This window comes from Protomyctophum parallelum (genome assembly GCF_964188405.1).
Source record: "Protomyctophum parallelum genome assembly, chromosome: 9".
NCBI classification, from domain to species: Eukaryota; Metazoa; Chordata; class Actinopteri; order Myctophiformes; family Myctophidae; genus Protomyctophum; species Protomyctophum parallelum.
Window position 1 is genome coordinate 47,939,192 of NC_139706.1, and position 7,500 is coordinate 47,946,691.

Here is a 7,500-nt window from a genome sequence, read left to right on the forward strand (position 1 = left end):
ATTGACATTATTCGATAGTCATTATCAGACTCGCCCCACCGAGCCCATTATTGAACTTCAAACTTCTGCATGTTAGCCTGATGAAAACACACGTTCCTATTCCTAGATACTGTATATACAGTATAGCTGCTTCTGGTGACCGATTGTCCTTCTGAAACACCTTAGATAAATCTCCCTGCTTCGGGTGACTGGTATTGTACTAATAAAATAGGGCTTGTTTGAAATAATCCCAAACTATAATAACTTGCAACTACATTTTTCATTTATTTTATTTTGTTTTGTTATGATCAGTCAATCGAGTGTATTGCGGCTTGGATCAATGGAACTAACACAGTATCCACACACACACGCACGCACGCCAAATGTATAACAATATGTTCTTATATCAATGTTAACTACTGTATTCAAAGCTTGTTTTGCCATTTATTTTGGGGCCCACTTTCAATAACCTTAATTGTGGCCCATCAATGGTCCCCCGAGCCGCAGGTTGAGAACTACTGGAATAGTACTAGTTCTCAACAGTACAGTATAAAGTATATCAAACTAATGTAAATAGTCCAGTATTAAGGAAATGTCCCTTGATATTGTTCGTTGGGTAAATTAATTATACTTTACACCATTGGTAACAACAGTGTCAGAACAATGTTGGTCTCTATAAGCTGATTATTTATCTGTGTGTGTTTACACGGTAAATAGACTGTGTGTGTGTGTGTGTGTGTGTGTGTGTGTGTGTGTGTGTGTGTGTGTGTGTGTGTGTGTGTGTGTGTGTGTGTGTGTGTGTGTATGTGTGTGTGTGTGTGTGTGTGTGTGTGTGTGTGTGTGTGTGTGTGTGTGTGTGTGTGTGTGTGTGTGTGTGTGTGTGTGTGTGTGTGTGTGTGTGTGTGTGTGTGTGCGTGCGTGCGTGTGTGCGTGTTTACAGTACAAACCAGCCGAGCTCATGTGTTGAATCGACTGATTTCTTTTCCGATATGTCAAGAGCATGGCAAGGACCTTGTTTTGGTGCTATTGCTTAAGACTCAAGCGTTTGACTGTACTCTAGCTGTTTTACATTAAATGTCCCACATAATAAACTATATTAAATCAAGCAAAACATGTTGAGATATAACACCATGCAGTGGTGCTTACATGAGAAACATTATTTTCTTTCCTTTTCTGACCAATTCAACCACTTTCAAGTTTCAACCTTAGGCTATCTTCATATAATTGGTCCGACTACACACTAATGCTCATTGAAATATTTCTGTAGACAGTTCAAAGGCCTGCCTACCAAAGCACCAGTGTGTTTGTTTGTTTTTTAAATTAGTGTCAATAGCATTATTGGCAATATAGCTTAACAAGCTAACTGCCCCCCCCCCCCCTGGCCAGCCGGGGCGCCTGATGGAGGGGATAGGAACTGGTTGGAATATCGTGTTCCTTCCACGCGCTACGTCCAACCAGGGAAACTCCCCCCTGTCAGGTGTAAAGGAGCAACTTGGACACTCAAGCATGAAGGAAGCATGAGTTCAAGTCCGTTGCTCTCCCCTTGTCCCCCATATATGGGGACTAGGTTGGTGGAGGGTATGTAGAGCCCAGGATCACATTAGATGATTGACACAGGGGTGAAAAATGGGTTACAAAATCGTGGGATAAAAAATATATATATTAAAAAAAAACAAGCTAACTGTCCAGGAAGAGAGAGGCTGTGTGTGTATGCGGTTCCCCTTGAATCCCCATCGATGATGTCACTGACTGGTATCTGATCTGTCCAATGAGACACAGAGTGATGCACGTGACATCATCATACCGGGAGGTTACGCGGGAATGTTGCAATCGAGTGGCAAAAAACTACTTCCTGGCCTCGACAGCCCATACAATACAAACATAAAAGTCTGTTTGGAACTGTAGGCTACGGAAAGCTTGAATTATCTTCTATCTACTCTCTCTCTCTCTCTCTCTCTCTCTCTCTCTCTCTCATTAGCAGGCAACAGTGCAGCACTGTCTCTCTCTCTGTTTCTGGCAAACAGCGCCCCTACTGGTACTCATTATATGATGCTCATAGTCACATAGGTGAACACACAGGTGAACACATAGGTGAACACACAGGTGAACGCGGACAAAGCTGTTCCTTGGAGTGGTTGCACCACTCAAAAACTTCCTTCATAGACATGTTACGAGCTACTCTTTCGTGCAGGAGATTGTGACAGAGTTTTGGAAGCTCCCGTTGAAATCATTCAACCTTTGACCTCACAGCTCATATCTCAACTGAATCTTTATTCATAAAGCATGTTTAAAAGGAGCGTGGCCGACCAAACAAGTACTGTACCAAAGGTCAATAACACAACCAAGAATAAGAGAATAGATCGACAAAGATATACTGTAGATTAACAAGATCAAAACGAGCACACAAAGTAGCCTATACAGAGATGCAATACAGAAAAGAAGGCTGAATACAGTAACACAGCCGTAGACCACTGGTTCCCAAACGTCATGTCAAGGACCCCAAAGTGACACTAATTAGCCCGCGGACCCCCATTTGAAAAGATAACGCCAGGAAAGCTAGTCGGACAATGCTTTTTTATAGCTCTAGCAGTGATTCTCAACCAGTGTTGTTTTCGTCGACTAAAACTAAGACGAAAAATGTTCGTCGACTACCTTTTTCCACTGAAGAAAACTAAATGGAAACTAAATGAAAACTGTGCTATGACGACTAAAACTAAGACTAAATATACTGACAATTTCGTCAACAAATAAAAACTAGACTAAAATGTTAGGAAGGGACTAGTGGACAAGAGATCCACTATAAGTCATTTTACACTTGGTTGCATGCTGAAAATAGCAGATCTACAAGCTCTGAGTGAGCTTGTAGATCGGCTATTTTCAGCATGTGTAAAAACAGTCATTACGACGGCATCAGTGCCCACCAAAATACATTTTAGTCGACTAAATCAACTGTAGATTTAGTCGACTAAAATCTCATGACATTTAGTCGACTAAAACTAGACTAAACACCAACACATTCCAGGTGACTAAAATGTGACTCAAACTAAATGAAAACTATTCAAAAGACTAAATGACTAAAACTACAATCAAAATGTGCTGCCAAAAACAACACTGTTCTCAAGCCGTTTCATTTCTGTATCTGCATAGTTTGAAAGCAGCATCGATGATGTCTGGAGGAAACCTCCTAACTCCATTTGTTTTACTGTACAAATGGAACCATTTGGTCCAGGGGTGGGCAACTGGTGGCCCGGGGGCCACATGCGGCCCCCACCTTCACTTAATGCGGCCCTCAGGTTAATGTCAGAATACTGATATATTGGTTTCAGCTGTTTACAATTCCACAACATGCAAACATTACATGGCCCACTTTATATAATTACTTCAGTCTAAATGAGTAGCTCAATGCTCAACACACGTATAATTAAAGGCATTTGAAATTACATAAAAATGTACTTTTTCAGGATTCCAATTTGAATATAGCAAAAATACCCGATCTACAAGCTCAAAACGTGTCGCAGCGCGACGCGTTTTGAGCTTGTAGATCGGCTATTTTTGCTACGACAGTAATATATGGCCCTAGGGAGTGAGTGTGGAAATATATCAAAGTTGCACCACCCCTGATTTGGACCCTAACAGGTCCATTTGGTTCCATTACTACACTCTCAAGAGATAAATTAAAATTGATTTTACTATTTAAATTGGAGGTCCCAGAGACAGAAATGCCATTAAATGCGGGGGTCTGAAAAAAGAAATCCCATTTACGTCACTGGTAGAAATACTCCGTTATACAAGAAGTAGAAGTCTGGAATTCTAAATTTACTTTGGGTAAAAGTACAAAAGTATTGGTATCAAAATGTACTTTAAAGTACCAAAAGTAGAAAGTACTCATTGAGCAGAATGTTTTCCAATGTGTACAAGAGGTCACATCTTGACGCATTGTGAGCTTGTAGATCAGGTGTTTTTTTTAATAGGGCTAAAAGGGGCTGAAATGGTTAATGTGGTTTGTAATAATCATCAAAAGCTTACAGAGTAACTATAACTAAAGTTTTCCAATAAATGTAGTGGAGTAAAAAGTACAATATTTGGATCAGAGATGCAGCCTATAGTGGAGTAGCCTGGAACTCACCTATGCTTTTTATGGCATAGGCAGCTCCCGGCAGGATCCGCCGGGAGAAACTATGCGCAGCTGCGCGACATGAGACTAATTACTTAGAGCGACAGAGAGAGAGAGAGGAGCGTGTGTGTGTGTACATGTGTGCGTGTATGTCAATTTTACAAAGGTGCAGACGATCAGAAATCAGCAGAGAGTGATCGACGTTTGCGCTACTCTATGCCGAATTGAAGTGAACTCGGTCCCAGACTTTTTTTTTCCTCCCTGGAAATAAAAACGTCTGGGTTTCCGAGGCTAATAGTGGAGTAGAAGTATTCTACTGTATAGTATTTTTAAATTATTCCAAACGTAATACCTGAGAAATACAGAAATTTGATCTTCCAAGCTCACAACGTAATATTGCAATGGATGCAATGTGAACTTTATTTTTTACAAATTGACCCTATAGTTTGAATAACTAATAACTAACTAATTCAATGGATTCAGTAAAACAAGCAGCATCTGGGATTTAACAACAGAATTAAGACAACAAACACTTTACGCAACAATTACTCTTTGGATGCGTTGGTTTTAAAGGAGAGTTCCATGCTAGAAGGCTTTCTTACCTTTATTTGTAGTTGTCAGGTCCCCACCAAAGAGGTCCAGGTGTTATTTTGTGCAAAAGTGCATTATGGGCTATTTCCTCTATACCATAAGCCCTCAATGGGGGTTGGTTTTTGTGCTAATTCACTTATTTCCATCGAAATAAGTAGAAAAGTGTGCTGCTTGGGATACTATTTACATTATGAAGAGAGGATATATACAAAATATAGAGATTTTTGAGCGATGGAATTAAGCGAATTAGCACAACACCCCATAGCCCCATTCAATTCCCATTCAATTCAATGCAATTCATTGAGGGCTTATGGTAGGGGAAATAGCCAAATAGCGCATTTGCACAACATAACACCTGGACCTCTTTGGTGGGGACGTAACAACTACAAATAAATGTAAGAAAGCCTTCTAGCATGGAATTCTCCTTTAAGTCCAGCGCCTCCCTGTGAGTGTGAGTGTGTGTGTGTGTGTGTGTGTGTGTGTGTGTGTGTGTGTGTGTGTGTGTGTGTGGGTGTGTGTGTGGGTGGGTGGGTGTGTGTGGGTGTGTGGGTGGGTGGGTGAGTAACCTGAAATAGCTACTGTAGTTGCATAGGATGAAAAGGTGTGTTCGTTTTGTAGCATAGCAAATGTTTACGTAAAAGCATCAATACTGCAGTATAGAAATACATTGTTACAATTAAAAGTCTGGAATTCAAAATGTACTTATAGCAAAAGTACAAAAGCATTGGCATCAAAATGTACAGTATTATGCAGACTATCCCATTCCAAGGTTTCGAATGTGTAAGTATAGTTCTCGAATAAGTAAGTTAACTGTTATAAATTGCCAGTATCAAGAAGTCCACACAATTGTGACGCTTTTTGATACAGAGACAGTCACGGTGGAAAGAGAGGAGAAAAACTGCATTTATTTTTTATTTTTTATATACAAAATGAGTTAATAGCACAGGCAGACTCTTCACATACCTAACTAGAGCATCTTCGTCATCAATGTCGGAGCTGAAATCGACATGTAAATATGAAATAAATGCTTAAACATGTAGCTATAGGTGTAATGTTATAGAGACCACAGAAGACATGTAAATATGAAATAAATGCTTAAACATGTAGCTATAGGTGTAATGTTAAGAGTCCACAGAAGACATGTAAATATGAAATAAATGCTTAAACATGTAGCTATAGGTGTAATGTTAAGAGTCCACAAAAGTGAACCTTTCAAAGCCTGTTTTCTCAACTCGCTGTTTCTCTGCAAGACATTGCTCTATAAGCCATATCTCCTAAACTGGTGGGTCAAACTGAACAAATAATATGTCAATTTGAAGCTATGATTCCCTGCTTTCATATGACACCAAACAATAATTAAAACAAAAATGCAAATGATCAATTAGAGAACGTATACAAGAATTGTTATTTTGATCATCGTTTGTCTGTTATCTCTCTCTCTCTCTCCAAATAGTAGGCCTACCAACAATATAAAGTATTCTTTACTTTTGGGTGTGCAAGGCTAAATGTCATCCGATGGTGGTCCGTGGCTCAAATGCAGGATGAATAACAGGGCCTGGATATGAAAAGGGTTGAAAACCACTGGGTCTTAAGCAGTGTTTTTTTTTTGGCATCAAATTTCTATTTTAGTTTTAGTCATAGTCTTTGGACTGAAACTTCATTTAGTTTTAGTCACATTTTAGTCACCTGGAATGTTTTAGTGTTAGTCTAGTGTTAGTCGACTAAATGTCATAAGATTTTAGTCGACTAAATCTACAGTTGATTTAGTCGACTAAAATGTATTTTGGCGGGTCTTGATGCCGTCGTAATGAGTGTTTTTACACCTGCTGAATGCATGCAATGCATTCAGCAGCATGCAACCAAGTGTAAAATGACTTATACTGGATCTCTTGTCTACTAGTCCCTTCCTAACATTTTAGTCTATTTTTTATTTGTCTACGAAATTGTCAGTATATTTAGTCTTAGTTTTAGTCACCATAGCTTAGTTTTCATTTAGTTTCCATTTGTTGTTGTCAGTGAAAATAGGTAGTCGACGAACATTTTATCGTCTTAGTTTTAGTCGACGAAAACAACGCTGGTCTTAAGAACCCATAAGAACCCAGTTGGCCCGTGTCTTTAGTCCTGAGGCAGATTAAAAAAAAAAACCTTCTAAATCCTGTTTTCTTTTGTTTGGTTAAGTGGTGTGCTCAATCTGTCAATCTGTCAACCTGTCAATCTGTCAATCTGAACCTTAACCCCCAGAAACAAAGATTTGAGTTGAAAGAAAAGCCAATGCATTCCAAATGCAAAGTGTTCTACGATAACTTAACTTCAGTAGTCAAAGTGTTAGACCATTATAGGACGGGAACACCCCTTTTGGTGTTTGTACCCTTCAAGACGGGAACCCATTTTGGGGTTCTAGTCATTTCTGAAGAAACATTTGAAAGTATTTGAAAATAGTTTTATTTAGTCCTAAATGGCTTAAGTAGTAGTTATTTTTTTTAAAGGTATTTTTTTCCCCCCATTAATGCAAATACAAATAAATAGATGGTATGCGCGCGTGACATCATCATCAAACCAGGAAGTTATGCAGGAATGCCTACCGAGTGGCAAAAAACTAGGTCATATCTGATTGCATTAGAAAACATTAAACAATGTTAAACCGTTTTACTGCCGGGAATGGATGACTCCAGGTTACTGTCGCTGCGATATACGACATACCCGCCTTTTGTTTTATGTGTTTAATCCGCCGTATATTGTAATTAATAAAAATAAACTCCGTCTCCGTCGCGGAGATAGAGACTAGATGCTTTCGTTTTGATGACGAAACCGGAAAT